This window comes from Homalodisca vitripennis, unplaced genomic scaffold (genome assembly GCF_021130785.1).
Source record: "Homalodisca vitripennis isolate AUS2020 unplaced genomic scaffold, UT_GWSS_2.1 ScUCBcl_2411;HRSCAF=7150, whole genome shotgun sequence".
Lineage (NCBI taxonomy): Eukaryota > Metazoa > Arthropoda > Insecta > Hemiptera > Cicadellidae > Homalodisca > Homalodisca vitripennis.
The window spans coordinates 23,610-45,881 of NW_025778534.1; the positions used below are offsets into that span (position 1 = coordinate 23,610).

Here is a 22,272-nt window from a genome sequence, read left to right on the forward strand (position 1 = left end):
TGTTGGGCATTTCTACTTTTAATGGTTCGTAAAATTTCTATTCAAAAGTGCTTAAAGCATCTTCACCTTCTTTCCGATCGTACATACATTTCTTCCAAAACATCCTGTTGTAACTCAAATCACAGGGTTGTGGCCTGAGAATCTCTTTGCCACACTTTTCAATCCATTTATTCTTCGAACCAAACAGATTACCAAAGATTAGGCATACATTCAAACATTTCCAAAAACTCAATAACTACCAGCCCGCCCATCTAGTTTTCCATTTGAAAACATACATAATTTATTTGTATTACAAACTTCATTTTCGATATTGTGGCTTTTTTTAAAAACTTTAGACGCGAATACCTTAAAAACTACATGTGACAAAACAGTTATAGTAGTTCCAGTTTACAAACTGTTCTACCTTTTCTGGCGAACTTCAGCTGAAAGCATCAACAAGCTGTTTTAGTGTCAGTTAAATTTGGATTATGAAAAACATAAATAATTACCATTTTTACCAAAAAATTATAAAATATTTCAAATAACATCATATATACCTCATCATTCATAAGCCTTCCTTGTATTCCAACGGATATTATAAAAAACTTGCTAAATTTGGTCAGTTTTCGAGGACTTAGCAACGCAATTTAGTGGTTTAATGTAACCGTTTGCTTTAAATAAGTATATTACATGTAATCAGTAACTCAAGACTTTATGAATATAATTTTCATAGACTGTTAAGGATACTGAACTAGTATGAAACTGAGAAAGTTGCTACTAAACCCTCTATCCTCTTTATACGGATTGTTTCTTTACATCATTAACGTTTTATCAGCCTTTTTGAAGCATTTGATTCAACTCAAAATTGAAATTCTCTTATTTTCAATGTTTGTAATAATGCTTCAAATTCAGTCTGATATATGTTATCTCTTTAAATAGCAGAAGTTAACGATAAATCAATGTTTCAAGGGTATTTCTGTTTGCGTTTATTTGACAGGCTGACGTATTCAGCTTCGGTACCGCCGTTTTCACACACAACGTCCTGCTGTATAGTATAACAGACATGTCATGGGCATTATCCTTTTTAAATTAAGATATAACAAACACTCCTGATGTAAGTGATAGTCCCTGGAAGATATTAAAAAAAGCTACTCCAGTTAAAAAAAGTATCTGTTTCTGGGCATTCTTTAGTATTACGCCGGTGTAAGAATGTTTACAGGTACTAGCTTTTGAATTTGCACTTGTTTACCCTAGTCAAATAAACATACATGCATATATAGTGCTACTGAGAAGCCTGATTCGATAAAATATCCATCTAATAAGAGGATTCTTTTAGTTCACACCGGGCGTTGTGTTAAGAAAATGCCCAATAAGCGCAGTGTAGCGGGTACATCAATGGTTGTTACCGCAAAATAACTGGATTAAGTAACGTCGAGCGTGGCTACTGGTGGATGAGTGACCGCGGAGCGATTCATGTCCTTGCAAGCAACCCCGCTTGCCCGGCCGTTGGTGGTGGTTTCGGAAGTCACCTTTAGGCCGTTGGTCCCAGAGTTAAGTATTATAGAGCGGGCTTCTTAGCCACTAACTTCTGCCTGGTAACATAATAAGATATCTTTACTTTTACTTACTTTATTTACTTTTACTATTACCTATTTTACTTTACTTTACTTAGAGAACGGAGGGAAAAGTCCTCATTTAATTTCATGCATTTCATTTCGTCTCAAAATAATAATTTATAATAGGTTTTTGCGCTGATATATGTCTTGTTTTTTGGATTACAGTCTCGGGCAAAACGGCTCGTTTAGGCATGTTTTGTGCCTATTTTTACTTACAGTCGCTGTGAAAATTTCAAATGATAATGTTCAAGGAATCCAACTATTTCGAGTATCTTATTGGCAAACATTCAACAGCTTTGTTCATTAAGGGGGAGTTTTATACAAATATATAAGAGTGGTTAAATAATATATTCCCGTATATTATAATATTTTAAATTCGTCATTGGTGCAGGTTCAATGTATAAAAGTTAGATAATTTGTCTTTGCTATCTGCATTACTCCTAGTAATAATAACACTGCCAATACAAATTCTGGTTGTTCTTCCGAACACTTGACTTTCAAAATATAAATTGATTACTTTTAAATAACAATACATTTTTATTTTCAAGCAATTAGACACACCCGATTGAACGATCCATCCCCCCCCCCCCGACGGCATTTTCGGTTAATTCGGTCGTCGGACTGTGAAGAGGTACTCACCTAATTCTGTTGACTATTTTACCAATATTAAAACAACATATGTCTCTCAAAAACATATGATAAGATTATTTGTCATTTATTTTACCAATATTCACTCCAAGACAGGGATTCATGTCAATATTTACAAAATCATGTCTTATGAAAATTCTAAAATATACAATTAGTAGTTAAATAAATAGTTAAAAATTTGTCATCAATACTGTTTTAAAGTAAACATTGACCATTTTTGCGTTTGGTTAGTGCTACTTAAAATCAACGGAAATTATGGTAAGCTGCATTTCGATTTTGAAGGAAGTAGTTATAAAATATTGTAGATATTCACCATAGTAAACCTAAACTAAAGATCGTACATAAAAATTAAATTAACTCTAAGAAATTAAACAATGACTTATTTGAATGCTTATTTGAGCGAAACAATGACTCGTAATTGTTGACATTAGAGGTGATAGACACTTGCAAATGGTAATTTATGATTGCAAGGATAAAGGCAATAATTTTCAGGAATGTTACAGGGAAAAAACAATGGAAGAAATTCTGGAAGGGGTAAGACCGGTGTAAGGGGCTTGCCGTTGTGTGGAAGACGGGCGAGTGGCGCTCCTGCTCGTGCATCCACGAGGCAAGAAGAAGACTGAAAATTCCGAAGGCGCGCGGTGTCTTTTTAAGAATCAACACAGATTCATTATGAAATGGGTTTTTTACAATTTTAAAAACTCTAAATTGTAGATATCATTCTCCCAGAGGGAGTAAACATCTATAATTCCAAAATATTAAAAACATTAATTATATTTTCCGTTAAAATTTTATAACACAGTAGAAAAATCTAACTCATGTTATTCAAAATAAAAAAATATGTCACTCACTCCAATCACATTTTCACGTACATTACTTAAAAGTTTAAAATCCTTATCATCAGGCGTTTTCCTTTGGGTTCCGGATTATTAAAAAGGACCCAAAAATTGACACTTCAAATGTCTTTTAAATTTCTCGTGAAGTGGTCCAAAAATTTGGTTGTTCTTTTTTCTGCATTCAGGAAAGGGTATCTTGAAATATTGTGACTATTCTTATTTAACTCAACACAAAATCAGAGCGGCAGAGCGAACTACCACATAGCGCTGCTCCAGAGGGACAGTTCAGTGGCAAAAGGTCAATTCTTTTCTGTACTTTGGTTATTGCTCAGAGGAGTTTTATTATGGATTTTTTTCTAACCGTGGACCTAAAAAAAGTAAATTATTAGAAAGAGCAGACTATTATTTGAGTTACTGTGAAATTTCCATGACCCTTATGGACGATCGTTTTCCTCTGGTTTTTCCGGCTTCCCCCCCCCCCCCAAAAAAAAACGATGATGGCGAGGAGCCACTATGTCCTATATACTATTTGTTATTAGGCTACAGGGTAAATACTTAATGTACGTGTTTTAAATATAAAATGTTAACGAGCGCTCTCTTGATCTGATCTTAATTTAGGGGTGACGCCGAAGGCGGTACTGAAGCCCGCACTAATGACAAGGGCATTTCCGATTAGTTATTTTCTTGACCTCAGATAATGTCCCTAGACCGTCCAACTTTTCTGACGTTCGATCATGTTATCCTCTGGCCATCAGTGCGGGCTTTCCGTCCCATGCACTTCTTGTGAAAAAAGAAAAACATCCTTCGAAATAATACCCAAATTCACGCTAAGATCACGTGAGCTAATAAGAGTAGTAGATAGGGACACAGTGACCTCCTTCTTGCCAAACATCGCCTTCCTTTTGGTTGGCAGAAAACAAGAACAAATCGTCATAAATGACATGTAATTTTCACAGTAGCTCATAATAAATTCTTTTCTTTCTAATAGTATATGTTTTTTAAGGTTTCTGGTGAGAAAATCTCTCCCAAAAATAGAGGCCTCCGGATATTACCAAAGTGACATTATTTTTCTTTGGAGAAATTTCTCAAAGAAAAACTAAGTTATGTCCTCGATTACGTGCAAATTGAGTCTCACCTCTCGAAATTTCATTGGAATGGGCCTTTTAAAAATTCGGGTTTTCTCAAAAAAGTCAACAGGAGAGTAATGGGTCGGTAAATAACCGGCCCATTTTCTTCGCATTGCAATAGCCTTGCCTTAATCGTTTCATTTCCATGGGGCAGAGGCTGGCGACGGCGCTGTGTCAAGACCCTCATGAGGCAAAGGCCCATCGAAGACCGAAGAGGACTACGGCATTCAGACTGAAGAGACGTCTTGGGTCTAGTGGACCTTACCATGCTGGGGATAGGGAATGCCACGCTGGGGTCTGGGAGCCTACGTGTTGCCAAGGGGCTGTGGCCAAGTCTGACGCAGGACCTGCTGTGGTCGTCTCCTTCGTTGTGGCCGCAGTGGCTTCAGCTTTTGCAGGTAACTGAGAATATCTGATTTGCCAAAGAAAATTATCTTTAAAAATTGTTTATTAATTTTTATCGAGCTTAAAATTACATAAAATAACTACTGAATACAGGATGACCTTTTCAACAATTGTGTCATTATATACCGAAATGACAGTATAGGATCTAGTATGATATAGAGTTTTGCCCAAGTGCCAAGAGCCTCTAAATTTCTGGTAGTTATGGAAAACTTCTGGTGCTGTGGCTGGGAGGTTTGATCTGGTGGTAGGTTGTTGGTTCAACTATGGTTGATGTGAAGTTTTCGCACCTAAAAAAGAAGGTATCTCCCAACAAAGATAAATGTATTTCCATTCCTATGTAAGTGGGAACATAGATCAAAAGGTTTTGTGTTCTTCTGTTCAAAAACACTTTTTCAAGGGGGAAAGAGAGGAGGTAATTTGGGCAAGATCCAATCATATAATATTATTATAATATATACACTGGACTTGTACAAAATGCAGAATCTTAATCTTGGAATTGCACATTCACAACTCTCAAGTGGCAATATTTATTGAGATTATTTGTTTTCTTTAATACTGTTATTTGCTTTAATTTAGGATTTTGGGTCACGACTATTGACCGGTATACTGTGCATGGAGGAATACTTCCTCATTGCATTGTTATACTTTACTAATTTCCATTAAATTTTCTTAGCCATGTGCTACGCCGAGTTCGCAGCCAGAGTTCCTAAGGCCGGCTCAGCTACGTCTACAGCTACGTCACTGTCGGGGAGTTGGCAGCCTTCATCATCGGCTGGAACCTCATCTTAGAGTTATATTATTGGGTAAATCACAGTAGGCTAGTTGGTCTTTTATTCAAGAAATGGTATAATTCTCTATTCAGGATGTTCAGAAAAGGATACCACAAACAAACCTGTGTGGCTGATAGTAGCCATATTCATGATTTCAAACAAACATTGCCATTTAAATATAGGTGAGTATGAAACTTGTAGATTAGCTGCTAGCCACAGTTTTGTATTTTTTAATTATCTCTAGAACCAGTAAGCTAGAGATACCCAAACTTTTTAAATAAACAGTTTATGAAAAAATAAAATAATATGTTGTTGTAAATTTTGTAAAATCTATCCAAAAAGTATACCGGTATTTATAAAAAAAAAATGTATTTCATACCAACTATTTTGCAGTTTTTTTTCAAACCCCGCGCTTTTTTCAACGAAATCCGGCAAGGCAGGACGTCCTTTTATACATATGCTTGCACAAGCCGGGAGCAACAAACATTTACTGTAGTCGAGTCACGAGATGATCAATGACCCAGTACACGGTAATAGCTGTGTATTGTAGTGGTAATAACCTTTATTTTGCAGACACTGAAATCAGTAATTATGTCTTGCAACATTAGTGCACACGATTATAGTCTCACGAGAGGTGATTAGCGCCTTCAATTGCCGGATTGCAAAGAGACCAGGGGTCATCTCGTGACTCTCCTACAGTATTGTCAATCGTGAGGCTGATTTGACATGCTTGTTGCTCCAGGCATGTGAAATCGTACCTTTAAGGTGATGGTTGTTTTAAAATTCGTGAGTACTATCAGCCACAGAAATTTGTGTCACCATATCCTGAAACAGTTTTTGCATAATGTTGAACACCGTCACAATGGTCCATATAGTATTTTTTTAAATACATGCTTTGTGTATAAAATTTCTTTACAAACAATTAGTCGATAAAACAAATAACTCTTTACTTTGGGCCACTAATGTGTATGTTCGCTTACAATTTTCAAACATTTGTAGTTTTTAAGGTTTGAAAGCTAATAAGTCAGAATAGTTTTGCTGTAAATAATCTTCATATTAAGATTACGGCATCCTGTCTATAACACTGAAAATGGCAGTAATTAATCAAATTAGCCTACATAACAAAATCACTTTCTGTTTAGTTATCGAACATGATATAATACGATAAAACCATTACAAATAGTTTAATTTATATTTCAGACTATATTAGTCTTGTCCAACATTTAAATTTCAGAGAATTGAATACTTTTCACGGGACTTTGTTTCATTGAAGTCATCATTGGAAAATGTGATGTGAGAATAAGAAAGACAGTGTTCCAGGTGCAGCCAGTGTTGCTAGAGGACTCAGCAACTACATTTGACTCGTTGTTTGGAAGGCGATGAGTAAATATCTGATAGAAATACTACCAATTGGGGTGTCCTTCCTGAGTCCTTATCCTGACTTCTTGACATTCACCTTCGTTGTAGTCATTGCAAGTAAGACGTATTTACTTATGTATTTATGATTTTAAACAACAACACCATCTTAAAGGCACGATTGCACATGCGATGGGAGCAACAACCCATTTCATAAAAGCTGATACCACTCGATTGACAATACTGTAGGCGAGTCACGAGATGACCCTTGGTATATTTGCATACGGCAAATTGAAGGCGCTAATCAACTCTCGTGGGAATATATCGTGTGCAATAATGTTGCAGACGTTATTACTGATTTCAGTGCCTGCAAAATCAGGTAACAAGTGGTCCTGCGTTGCCGGATTTCGTTTTAAACAAATTGCGTAATCAGTGCAGGCCTTCTGCTAATAGTGTTGTCTTTCAGTTATGTTTCGATTGTAAACCATTGTCCACTATACGTTTTGTAACGGTTAAAAACGCGTATGAGTAAATTCCGTTCGAGTGACATCTATTTTAGTTTATATAACGGACGATGTGTAATTAATCTGCAGAATTCAAAGGTTTTTTATTCATGAAACAAGTTGCATACATTTCTTATGTTTCTTCAATGAGATTGTGTGACACAACTTATCGATTATACAGGGTGTCCCGTAACTCTCTGAACAAAGTATACCACGTTATTAACCTTGATGGAAAAAAGGTTCAAATGAGTGTAATACATTTATTAAAGGGACAGCAAAAAGAATTTCTAAGAATAAAAATAATAACAAAAACGCGTAAACAATAATTATAAATCAAGTAACAACAGCAAAAAACCCTAATAAAAAACAACGAGAGAAAGAGGAAAAAAGAAAGTTAAGGCTTTAGGTGGATAGTGTTGAATTTTCGAGTTTAGGTCTATTTTACCTTCTACTCAGTGGTAGAGTCTGAAATCTGACTGTCACAGATTTGACTCCTGAAATCTGGAGTGCACTTGATGATACAATGAGATCCCCTCTTCATCTAGGTTACACTGCATGTCTGCTGGGGTAAACCAAACTGAGCTCTTTTGTATCTCTTGTGGATCTCTTCAGATTGACGTGGACTCCAGATTCCAGGACTCAAGTCTATCGTATTGTCAGATTTCAGACACTGCACTAAGTGGAACATGAAATAGAGCTAAATTCAGCATTCGCAATAAGGAAATTGCCATTTGAATCTGTGCGTATTCATAAATTTTAATTTGATTTTACTTTAAATGCTCCAGTATTATTGCCTTTTTCGTTTACAGAATTATTGTATTGCAAAGTAAATAAAAATATTATTACTCGTTCCAAAAATGTTTCAGTGCTCATATTATTAATTATACATAGACTCGGAAACTGTGGATATTATAATAACATAGACGTGTAATTACAAAATACGAAGATGAGTATCTATAATTTAAAGCACTTTTATCTTGTATTCAACAGTTTTGGTTGCCTGGGGTGTGTGAGAGAATCAACGTTTATGAACACTGTGTTTACCACGGTTAAACCTGCTGACTCTAGTATATTGTCATAGCCACAGGTTCCTTCTATGGTGAGTATATCGACGCTGAGTTTCTTCACTTTTACACACCATCATTAACTTATTAACCCTCCCAACTAATCTATTGAATGAAATAAAATCTTATACAGAATTGATCAAGACATTTGCAACCTGTATTTGAATAAGATTAAGTGTATCAGTGACGTTTTTATTTATACTAGATAACATTTTGACATGGCATTTTCAGCTCTTGTTACAAGTGACCGTGTCCTAAAAAAAGATTAATTACATTCCGATCTAAACAATAGTTGAATACATCAAATAGAAACTGGACCATTTTGTTTGACAATTAACTCATCATTCTATTTGATACAATAACTCGCCGTTTCTGTTTTACAATTAAACTCATCATTATATTTGATACAATTAACTGGCCGTTCTGTTTGACCTTCTATATTACTAGTAGACTACTACTAAATTAACACATACGTGAAATAGTAAGATATATCTGACATTGACAGCTGAAACCCTATCACAACTAACAATGGGTCGATATTTCTTCTAAGTCTCTAGAACAATAGAAATTTTAGTAGAGCACTTATTAAATAAATTCCTAATAATTAATAAGTAACGCTTTTTGGTAACGATTAAGAGATTTTCCCTGCTACATTGACATGTAGAAGCAAACATGTTATTTATTGCTATTTCATTATTATAACGTAGCACCCAAGGAGAAATTTAAAGTTTTAAATTATTAAGACCTTAATAAAGTCAATGTATGGAGCCATTCATTGAGAAGCTATTTCAGGCAATGAACTATTGTTACAATGCATAAAGGTGTTATTTGCGTTAACATCTGTTATTTTTTCAGTTGTAAGTATTGTTTTTAGTATTCTATTGTTGCCCAGAAGGTTGACTCGCTCTCAAAAAGGTCGGTTACAACATGAATGCAACATTTAGCTGTTATATACAACAGATTTTTCGAAGCAATGGTGGGAAGGGGTGATTCAATGTGAATGTTGAGTTTAGAGTTCACCTTCCTCTTAGTGCAACGTCTGACATCTAACACTGATACAGACTTGACTCCTGGAGTGTTTGAAGAGATCCCAACAAAGTCCATGATGAAGAAGCTCAAAACTAACTCTTTGCACAGTTTCGACATCGGAGACGCTTAGACTACAAAATACAGTGTAATCTACGTGAAGAGATCAATTGTGCACTTGAAGAGACAATTAGGATACATCTGCAACGTGATTTTGTAGTCCGAGTCTCTGGTGTTAAAAAAATGTTCTTCTGATGTTTTGAAGACTTTGTTTATCTCTTCGGACAAACATGACTGCACATTCCCGAATTCAAGGTCACATTCCAGACGCTGCACTAAGAGGAAGTTAACTAAACATTCACAACAGATGTTACTTGTAAACACAAAAACAGTCTTGGAGTTATAATTTGGGCGACTATTTCCGAATTTTCAGTTAATTTTGACAACTGGTCGATCGCCAAGGATAAGATTCCAAAGGAGGATGACGATAGTAAACCTGTGAACGCAGGGGAAGGAGGGTTCATGCCATTCGGCGTATCTGGTATCATGGCAGGGGCTGCCAGGTGCTTCTATGGTTACGTGGGGTTCGACGCTGTTGCAACTACAGGTTAGTTAACTGACTTGAAAAATGGTTATCTTAAATTAAATAAATACTTAAACGCTAATGGAATAAGTAGATACGTTAGTTTGTAAGTAAGCAAGTTTGTATACAGTAAGTTTGTTTACGTTTATACTATACTTGGGGAGCATGTTACCCTTTTTGGCACCAAAATAATCGATTTTTTGAAACACATATCATAAAAAATACTATGTTTTATGCCCTTTTCAAAAATATATAACACTCTATATCTGAGAGGTTTAGAAATATGTGTAAATGTGTTTTTAAGAAATGTATGCCACGCTTTTTTTCAGCTGACAACATGGCGCGCTATGGATTGTTAGTGTCAGAATGTATTATATACATATTACTTGCTCCAATTGTATGATTATTAAGTTTGTCCCCTTTAGGTTGGTAGCACTGCTTGCTTTAGATACATTTGAAGGATGTAAGTCATCTGTAACTTACCTAACCTACACTATTGATATTATTGTTATTGTTTATGTTTACTAACAGTGTTTGTCAGTGTAATTCTATTTTGTGTTGGTGCCAGTGATCAAAACTTTGGACTCTTAGTGTGTATTTATTATATAAATAAGTGATATTATTGTGTATTAGCCATGCCTAGAGTGAAAAGGTTCAATAAACAGTCTTACAGAGGTAACCAATTTCGTAAAAATTCAAGTGAACTAAGGACTAAGTGCTTCTCCAGGTACAAGTGAATCTAATAGGCCTAGGCCTAAACAATCATCTAGTTCTAAGAAGACTAATGATTCAAAGTTGCCTAAATTTAGTGATTATGACATAAACAATGTAAATATTATAATAGATTTACAACAGATTTCTGGCCTAATAAATCTTTCACTGCATGTAAATATTGTAGTTAGTTCCGATTGCATTGCCATAAGCCTAGATGAAGACTTCAAGTGTGGAATAGTACATCGTGTAAATATTTGTTGCAATGTATGTAAACATACTGACTCAGTAATAAGCTCCAAATGTGTTAGAAATATGTATGAGTTGAATCTAAGATATGTTTATGCTCTACGTTCAATCGGCAAAGGCCTAGATTCTGGTAGGGTATTTTTCTGCTGTGATGAATATCGCTCCACCAAACAGCCGAATTGAAAAATATAATAAAAAACTGCTTACTGCTGTAACAGAGGTAAGTGAATGTTCACTTAGACAGGCAGCTGATGAAGTTCGTAGCCTAAATGATGATTGTCGTTCATATAGCAGCCGCTTTTTACGGTACCTGGCAGAAGCGAGGCTTCACCTCTGTGAACGGCGTAATGACAGCAACATCCTTCGATACAGGAAAGATTATGGACTTTGAGTGTTTCAGCAAATATTGTAATAAATGTGTCAGAAAAACCTCTAAGCCATGACAAAACCCTATTGAAACAGCACAAAAATTCTGGTACTTGTTTGGCAAATTTTTCAGGTACAAGTGGTGGAATGAGGTGGCGGGAGCTCTGACTCTTTGTCGCCGCTCTGAGGCTAAACTCAATGTGCGATACACAAAATACCTTGGAGATGGGGACTCTAAGGGGTTTACTCATGTTGTGGCAAACAATCCCTATGGTGATGATGTTTTGTTAGAAAAACTTGAATGTGTAGGCCATATTCAGAAGCGACTAGGAACAAGACTGCGGCGATTGAAGAGGGATAAAAAAAGGAATCAAATTGAAGGATGGTAAAGGACTTGGAGGACAAGGTAGGTTGACTGATGTAGAGATAGATCACTTACAACGTTTTTTATGGGATGGCAATAAGGAATAATTTGGAAGATGTTGAAAAAATGAAGAGAGCAATATGGGCTACGTTCTATCACAAATTATCGACTGACGCAAAACCTCAGCACGAACTATGCCCGCCTGGGATTGAGTCTTGGTGTGCAAATACAGACAAGCTCAGGCAAATAATAAGCTAGATGATTTCAAACATACAAACTCATTGCCTGAATCTATTATGGAAGAAATAAAACCAATCTATAAGGATTTATCAGCCCCAGCCCTACTAAAGAGGTGTCTGCACGGTAAAACACAGAACCCTAATGAAAGCATCAATAGCGTAATTTGGAATAGGCTACCCAAGACCACATTTGTTGGCATTCTCAGACATTAAAATTAGGGGTTTGTGATGCAGTTCTTAGTTTTAATGAAGGAGCAATGGCCAAAGTGAATGTTTTGGAACGATTATGCATCCAACCAGGACGCTTTATGGTTGAAGGCCTTCAACAAATCGATTCCAATAGGGTTAAAAAAGCTGACAAAGAAGTCCAAGAAGAAAAAAAAAGAAGAGGATAAAAAGAAGGATAGGAAAAAAGAGTAAAAATGAAGAAGATGATTACTGTCCAGGTGGATTTTAAAGTGATTATGTGTTTTGAAGTGTAACTAAAACTTTAAAGCTGTTTTACCGAAAAACCGTTTTGTGACATTTCGGAAAACGTTGTGAAAACAATTATTAGACTTACAGACTTCAAATTTTACATACTTATTGCAGACTATTTGGTGAGTAGATTCATGCTTTTTTATCAATATATATTATGTTTTTTATAATTTTAAAAAATATTGTATTTTACATAATTTAAAAAAAAAATTTTTGTTAAATTGCTACCACGATACTTTTTTTGTTTATTGAGATATTAAAAAAAAGGCATGAAAAAATATAATGTAGAACAAAACCCTAAAGTTTAAAGTCAATATGTCTAATAGTTTAGGAGATAAATGGTACCGACATGTTGCAGTGTACTCCCATTTAAATAACATGGGACCCGAAAAAGGTACATGCTCCCCTTACAGGAACATGAAAATTAAAAAGGATGGATTATTTTACAATTAGGGTTTACAAACTACAAATGTTGAACAGGTTGCGGACACAAAATTTAATATTAAAATTATAATTAATGTTAATTAATAAACATAAGCTTCTTGAGTGCAAGAACGTAGCCAGGAAAAATAATTGTTAGGGGGGGCCAGACAACTGATTTTTTCCCGTGGTGGACAAGAGAGTAAGGTCCCATTTTGTTCCTTACAAAGTTCTTGAACCCATTTCTTTGTAGAGAAAGTTCTTTCATTAGTACATTTCAGTAATACTAAATTATTTAAATACTGTAACTATGATCTAAAATTTTGGGGTGGTCCGGACCCCTTGGACTTCGCTAGCTACATCCTTGCTTGCTGAGTGACTGATTATGGTAGAGACTAGAAGGCTATACCAAGGGTAGATCGTGCTGAACGGCCATTTTGGATCATTCGCTAACGAAAAAACTTAGTTTGATTAGCAATAGAAATTTAAATAATCTATTTTGATCATTCATAGTTTTAAAGTTTGTGGAGAAAGACGTTGTTAGGTTATGTTTAAGTATATTTTAATGGATATTATTCTAAATTGAAGGTGTTTAAAAATTCAGATATCACCAAAGACTTTGACCATTACTAGTCGGTGATTTGTTAATCTTCAGTTAATTACGAGAAAGCTTTGCTCCTTTAACTAGCGTATACAGATGGTTTTGTGTTTTGTAGCAGTTTTGGTTTAATATCTGCTGTCTGAAGATAACTTTCCAAAGTGAAACCGAAATATTCTTAAAGTTAATTGTGTAAGGAATGTTTAGCAGCTCTGCAACCCAGAAGGCTTTGGTGTTAGTTAGGATACATCAATATTATCTACTTGTGATAAATTGAAATAACATTAAAACTAGTAACCAATGATACAGAAAACATGATTATCATACTTGGGCGGTGATTGTTTCTGCTTCTGTTCTGCCAGTTTATTTATTTTTCTCTTAAAAACTAAGGTTACGAAAAAATTGAAATAATTATAAATATCCTCATGCAGCTACAAGATTAGCAGCAAGAATTTATGCAAGCAACTAACAGAAATAAATTAACCAAACTCAGATATCAATTGTAGCCTAACACAAGTTTGAGCTTCTGTTGCCCAAACCCACAATTTTATGGAGATTTTAAAAGGTTTGGGACAAAGCCAAAATGGACTTTCTAGTGAGGTCTCTGTGTTTATATTGTTCTGTGAGTTATAAACCAAAACGAAAAAGTAAAATATGTTTGAAGAACATATCTGTTTACAGAACGAAGACGTTGGTTACACACAAACGTATAAAACACACACACACACACACACATCACACACACACACACACACACACACATTGTTATACACAAACATAACAAATATATTATATATTATAAACAATATACATTTATTTATTTTATATTTAAATAAATATTTAATCAAACACAAAAACGGTCAAATACACGATAACTGAATCGTAAAAAGGGGGTTTGTGCAGTGTAGTGGTAGGATACTCGCCCGACAAGTGAGAGATCCGTGTTTGAGTCCCGGGCTGAGCAACATTTTTTTGTTTCAATTTTTATTGAAATTAAATTAGCTTATTGTCGTTTATATAAATTCAATAAATATTTATTGCTGTATGTTCAAAATAGAAACAAATGGCCCAAAATACTTCTCTGCTTAAACTAACAACAAGACAATTGACTATTATATGAGTGTTTTCAACTAAGGCATAACACAATCTTAAAGAGTCAATTTACAACGCAGTTCAAAAGCAGAAGTTTACAGTCAGCGCAGCTGACACATCCAAAACAACACAATTACAAGGTATTTAGTGTAAGGCTATACCTACTATGATCAGATAGCAGTGAAGTACACGACAATTTGTTTCAGGCGAGGAAGCTAAGAGACCTAAGCGAGACATTCCTTTGGCTTTTGTTATTTTCTGTGATCGTGATCACAGTAGCGTATGTGAGCGGAGCCAGCATTGTAACACTTATGCTGCCCTACTACTTGCAGGTGTGTATATTACGCTGGACTTTCAAAATTATCTCTCCGCTATGATAATTTTGTATGGTACTATAGTGTCTAAATTTGTATGGTACTATAGTGTCACTTTCAAATGTATGTAATACGAGTACAATGTTTTTCTTGTATTTCGTTTTTTTGTTTTAATCAAAACGTAATATACTTTCTGGATAGCCTGCATACAATAGTGTGCAAGTTTTTATTACCATTTTCATAACAATTATATAGGTACAAATTATTTTATATTTTAATGTTCAAACTGTTCTTGAGAGATTTGTTTTATTTAATTTCAAATGTTTTAATTATTCTTTAACCAAGATGAATTATTAAAAAGAATAATATATTTTTTAAAACTTTTAGTTTTAATTTTGTTTTTAAATATAAATTTAAAATAAATTGTATTGTACCCAATTTCTTGATAAGTCCAATAACCCTTTGTTGTAATTATTTAGTTTGTTTGCAAACCTTCTTTTAATCTGGTTGATTTTGGAAGGGTGTATTATTTAAAAAATAAGGTTCAATATTACAAAATTTTGAATAGGTTGGCGACAAATTGTAATATTCAATCATAATTGAATTAATAAAAATAACTCTTCTTGGTCGATTTTGGTAGAGCTATGATGTCTTACACCAGAAAACGGCTGGTTGCTGGACTCTAGTTTCTTAATTCTTTTACGTTTAGGCACGTTAATCTTTAGTAGTGACATAGTTCAGACATTCATTTCTTATACTTAGTTCATACAACCGGGAGAAAGAGCGAAGATTTGGACTAACTACTGCCCTCAGCCCTTCGTCGCTCTGTCCTTGTCCACTATCTCTATGCACAGTGTATGATGTTATATATCTCAACACCGCCTTATCCTCCTTTAAAAACAGTGTTGTTCCAACAACTTTGTGCCTTGACACTTCAAGCTACTCTGAATATGAACTCACGTCGTGCACACGGACCTTTGTTCTCCAACCGCACATCAGCTCTTATAATTTGGGCACTCCTCGAATTCTCCACTGAACCATGATGGACCTCCACTCTGCTTCGGCACGACTTCCTGCCGTTGCGTTAAAACCATTCTCACGCACAACTCTTCTTCACCTCACCTTATTCAAAACGCTAGCAAAACGAAGACAAGAATGATTCTCCACTTATTTTTTACCCTTCGTGAAGAAGTTATTGTTCCAGTCAGGTAATCATTTTTAAAAAATGCAAATTCCACGTTTTATTCTCCATTTGGTTTCCGAATCAAATGTATTTTTTAAATTCCCAACAGGTTTTGTGCCACCATCCTCAGCAGTTCTGGAGGCCTTTGTGAGCCTTTCTTAAATAAAGGAGAGGTCAATCTGTTTTCACCCGTATTATGCCTATCCCTATGGCACAAGCCTGTGCGAGGATCTTATCACGCAAATTAAGCAGGAGAGTCGGTAAAGTACATGACCAAGTACTGTGAATGGTGAGTTTAGCTCCAGCTCACCTTCCTCTTAGTGCAGCATCAGAAACCTGATACCGTCACAGACATAGTTAATTGATAAGGTTCATTTGAGCTTCTTATTCTCCCCCACTTTTATTTGATGTCTTCAGATACACATGACTACAGATTCTAGAAATCAAGTCTGTGATAGCGTTAGACTCCACACTTTTTTCGTTCTCTTAGCAGAAGAAGCTTATAAATTGCACTTAGTCCTGTAAAGAACCTTTACGCTGCTTCCGTAGTGACAGGATATTCTGTATGGGTAAGGTTAGGGAGTAGGGGCCGCCACCTATCGAGATCCATGAGGAAGAATTAGGGCACTACATCTGAAAGTCATGTCTCCCCGGGAAAAAGGGGAGGCCAGCTCTGAACCAACCTCTCCGGTCAAAGTAGGCAGGGGGCGGAAAACCTTCTAGAGGCTAGCAAGAACCTCTGAAGTTTGGTTAATAAACCCCACCAACTTCAACAGTCATCTCCCACAGTAGACAAGACCTATCGAACTGCCCATAGACCCCAGAATCATGGCATTTGCGGTTAGTGATGTGCCGCTCCTGGACATCCATAAGGTTGCCCAGATTGAAGTGACACATCGGTTTTTTGTTGTGCACAGTGGTGGGTTCAACTGGAAGGTATAAACCAGCCAGAAGTGATCCCTGCTGAGTGACTCCAGACGTTGCACTAAGAGCGAACTGGATGAACTGGAGCTAACCTCAACGTTCACATCGAATAAATCCTTCCTACATAGCTACGTTATCGACTGTATTGATAGAGTGCTACAGTAAACTTATAGAATTTTTTACCTGTGCGATCTATATCTCACACAAAGTCCGACGTCTGAAGATCGTGAGGGCTCTGGCTCTTCGACACTTATTCGAGTATACGTAATACCTGATAAGACTGGTATTTTAAGGGGCTATTTTCATGAATAAGCCAATCTTTAGAAGCAGAGAGATCTGAAGATGAATTTGGGTACTATCTCGAGGGATGTGTTTCTTTTTCCAGTGTGGGGTGGACCTGGCGAAGCCCACGCTGACGGAAAGGAGCATTTCCGATCGGTACTTTCCCGAACTCAGATCACGTGCTAGATCATCATATTCTGTTTTAACTCTCAGAATATGATACCGAGATATTTCAGTTAAGTTGTGCATCATCATAATCCTAAGTTTGCAATCCTAGGGGGTGGTACTTTTTTCACTATAGTTGACTACTATGAGGTTATTAATAATAAGTTAATTTTAAAACCTAATCTATTCTAAACCTAATCTACCTATCTATTCTGAACCGCAGGACGAAGACGCTCCTCTACCCCACGTATTCGACAGCGCGGACATTATTGTCGTCAAGTTCATCGTGACGGGCGGAGCTATTTTCGCGCTCTGCACCAAGTAAGATACACCAAATTTATACTAATTTCCTTGTACAGGAAACAGCTGTGATGTAGTATACAACGTTTAGTTTTCTAACATTTACTCATTAAATTCGTGCCAACTGTATGGATAGTGAAGGAAACAGGGGTTTTCTGGAAATTTGCCATTTTTCAGTCATACAAAAATTATAACACTACGTTTCGAAATCTGCAATCTGATCTCTTCTTCTTCCATCTACGTAAATAGAAGGAACCTGGATTTTTCCGAATATTTGCCGTTGTTCAGTGATACCAAAAATTGGTAACACTACGTTTCGAAATCTTCAATCTGATCTCTTCTTCCATCTACGTAAAATAGAAGGAACCTGGATTTTTCCGAATATTTGCCGTTGTTCAGTGATACAAAAAATTTGGTAACACTACGTTTCGAAATCTGCAATCTGATCTCTTCTTCCATCTACGTAAATAGAAGGAACCTGGATTTTTTCCAAATATTTGCCATTGTTCAGTGATACCAAAAATTGGTAACACTACGTTTTGAAATCTGCAATCTAATCTCTTCTTCCATCTACGTAAATAGAAGGAACCTGGATTTTTTCCGAATATTTGCCATTGTTCAGTGATACAAAAAATTGGTAACACTACGTTTCGATATCTGCAATCTGATCTCTTCTTCAGGTAACCTGGCACAATTACAAACTAGGTCAAAATAAACAAATTATACCAAAAGCGTTGTGACACTCAGATTGCAGGTCTCGAAACGTAGTGTTAGTAATTTTTTTGTGTCATTAAGCGATGTTAAATGTCCGGCAAAATCCTGTTTCCTTCACAATCCTTCTGTCGTAAAAAAACTTCTAATAAATAAATCATTCTCGGTAAGGACCCCGGAACCAGTAAACAAATCAAAGACCTTAATAGCTTGCATCTTAAATGTATGAATAGGTTTATGGAGCAATACCCTGAACGGAGACATGTTTTGTATATTTACAAGAAGTATTTATATTGGCTCCAATTAAGTATGAGCAACATTCAAGAAGCCTGACAATATTAGAAACGTGTTGGTCACTTATGCTCTTCCCAGAAAAACAAGTTGTGAGTCACAAACCATCCTTAAAAGTCAGCCAACACATATTTTCAAAACAATACAACCCTTACTCCCTCTCTCAACCAATAATGCGACCATTGATTTAAATACTAAACATTTAGTATGTTAATTAATTTGTAATGATTTTTTTAATAAATTATCTTTCAATGGGGATTAAACTGAAACAATCAGTCAAGTTGTATTTATGAGGGGTTGTAAGTCCATTTTCAGAATTTTACATCCTTGTTTGGGGTTGAGTAGAAGGATGTTTTTCTTTTGTCTTTGTCGCCATAAAGGTGGCACAGAACGGCTGTTTTCAATAAATCATTTGTAGTACCAGCTTGCCGTTTTTGGAATTTCCTCCCAGCTCCTTTAAAGTCTTTGGAGGACCGGGATCGGTTTGCTTCGACTCTTCAGTTATATTTTTGGCAGCAGATGTTGGCAGCAGTGGTGCCCGAAGGTTGCTAGTCTTGGTTTTATGCAGACAGAATGAATGTGTGAGTGAAAGTAAACACTTTTAATTAAAAAAATGGTTTTTTTTTTTTATTTGATATTACGTATTAACCTTATTTCTGTTTAAAGGTTATCAATATTATTTTCCAGTATATTATTAATTTTATACACAGTATAGATTTAAGAGTGCATTTTGTTTTTATTGAGTATTTTATTGTTAAATTAAAGTATTTTATTGTTAGACCGGGATCGGTTTGCTTCGACTCTTCAGTTATATTTTTGGCAGCAGATGTTGGCAGCAGTGGTGCCCGAAGGTTGCTAGTCTTTCAGTGTAATGGTTTCACATTTAAGATTTTAACAGGTTTTGTGTGGGTTAGCAAATATATCTATAACAACTGAAGCACATAATTGAAACAAACTTAAGTAACCAATATAGTAAATTATTAAGAATGAACAAAATCAAACAATGTCTTAGTTTTGTATTATTTTTTAATAATTTGTGCTTCGTTGGCATGTCACGATTATTAATTTAAATAGTACAAATCGACATTTTAAAGATACTGTATGTACATAAAACTAACATGTGTGATAATGTAAACACATACTCAGATAGACGATTAAAATAGTAACTTGGTAGCTTAATATTATATACCAAGCTTATTTTGTAATAAAAAAATAAACGAATTCGTGTTTCAGCTTGGTAGGATGTATATTTCCTGTGCCTCGAGTTCTCTATGCGATGGGCAAAGACAAATTGCTGTTCTTCGCCTTCAGTAAACTAAACGCAAGAACTCACACTCCGTTGCTGGCGATTCTCTCGGCGGGCTCCCTCGCAGGTTTATAATTTAAAATATGTAAACAGAGAACCTTGATAATCCGTGACTGACAATAATTGTCTTAGCAACTAAATTATTAAAATATACATTTTTAATAATTTTATTGTGCCGCAGTCGCTTATTTTATTCGCATCCTTAAAGTTGGTTGTTAACTAGCATCAAAGTCCTTTATGTTTTCTTTTTTTTTTTTTTTTTTCAAGTAACCATTGACGTTCTTTTACGGCATTCGATTGTTAATTTACGGATTACCAAGGTTTCAAATACCAACATCACCTAAATGTAAGTCGCATACAGCTTATATTAAACTCGAATATGTCTTTCACACAGTACTATATTTATTTGAGATAATAGGAGATGGGTGATAATACGGAAAATGGGGGTCTTTTCTAGTATGTCCCCGCATTCTCTATTTTAATTTTCTATAAGTTAGATTACGTTACTAGAGCTACAAATGTAATTTCTAAAGGTAATTGAGGTTAGGTTAAGCTAGGTTTTTGACAATAATTTGCAAAAACAATTGAAAAACGAGTTTATTAATTTGTACGAAAAAAACACAAATTAGTAATGAAAGATGTTTAAAATAATATACTATTCTGGTGGCCAGAACGCTTTAATGTCCTCCAGGATTTGTTCGAAACAAATCTGTGTTTTGGTGGCGATGTTTCCACAGAAACTCACACAAGTATGAGTCTGCGACTTGTACCGCATTCGTTCCTATTACGCCGTTTTGCCGACGCCCAGAGCGATTCGATTCTGTGTGTGTGTGCTCCTGTTGTAGGAACAACAAAATTTTCAGAATGGGTTAGATCACGCGATGCTTGCCCGCTTCCCAGCGCTTCGCGCTGCTTGCTCTTTCAGAAAAAAAAATTAACTCGAGTTTGCAAAGTCCAAGCCCAGATCAAGCGGCGCGCGTTTATCACTGATAAGATAAGACGAGTGGAAAACGCACCTTATATAGGTAGGAGGTGGCCAAACTCGTGATTCGTCAGTTAAAAGTGACCAACCAGAGTTTCAGGATTTCCCGCTTTTCAATTGACAATGAATTAACCGCTTTAATTACGATCTTTGTGAATGCGGGGACATATTAGAAAAGACCCGGAAAATTTACTTCATAATTTTGAATATTGCCAAAAACATTATGGGAAGCAAAACAACAATAAAGAACAAGCAAGAAATAAAATTATAACAAGCGACTGAATCAGATATAACTGGACAGTAAGATAAGGAATAGAATAAGGCGATAAAGCGACCACCTCTCACTGCAGAAGTATCATCAAAATTCTAGGTAACCTAAATACGAATGTCTGCGACCATACAAATAGTATGATGCTGCTTAGTATTCTGGATAGAAGTTGCACGTCCTAAAAAGGGTTTTTCAAAGTCACAAACTAAGTTATTCCCCCTTTACGGCGTTATTAACCTTGCTTTAATGATAATAAAAATGTGTAAATAATGCAAATCGGGAAATTTTAGGTATAGTTTTTTTATACGAAACTTACTTTGAACTATTACTGTTTTTCGGGACCATTACTTAAGCGTCTGACAAAAAATATTTTTAGATGGTTGTGGTCATGAGAAAATTCTGTTTAATAACAGTATATTTTATTACATGTTACATAAATTTTGAAGAAAAAGTTTCGTTTTCAGAAAAAATTTAACTTTGAGTAATCATTAGACGAGAACTCCAAATGAAAAGTTAGAACGCACGTAGTACATGTAAATATTTGCAGATATATGCTATATAACGCGTAGTATTCAAGGATTTCTGGAAACGGTGTGATTTGATCTAAAAGAGTTGATATCATTAACACACCTAAAAGATAACAAAGATGTACTCATACTCAGGTTAAAATTTATAGTAAAACGTTAGATATATTCCTGATATTGTTGCAGCTATAACCGGTTCTCTGTTCAATCTGGATCAGCTGATAGACATGATGTCCATCGGAACGCTGATGGCTTACACGGTGGTCGCCATCTGTGTCCTCATACTCAGGTTACTTTTATAGTAAAACGTTAGATATATTCCTGATATTGTTGCAGCTATAACTGGTTCTCTGTTCAATCTGGATCAGCTGATAGACATGATGTCCATCGGAACGCTGATGGCTTACACGGTGGTCGCCATCTGTGTCCTCATACTCAGGTTACTTTTATAGTAAAACGTTAGATATATTCCTGATATTGTTGCAGCTATAACTGGTTCTCTGTTCAATCTGGATCAACTGATAATGATGTCTATTGAAACTCTGATGGCTTACACGGTGGTCGCCATCTGTGTCCTCATAAGTAGACCTCGC

At 35.6% G+C, this 22,272-nt stretch overlaps 1 pseudogene; it reads left to right on the forward strand.

Moving 5' to 3' along the window:
- The first annotated feature begins 1,341 nt into the window (after positions 1-1,341).
- On the forward strand, positions 1,342-21,968 carry LOC124372043 (annotated as a pseudogene).
- Positions 21,969-22,272: the final 304 nt, after the last annotated feature.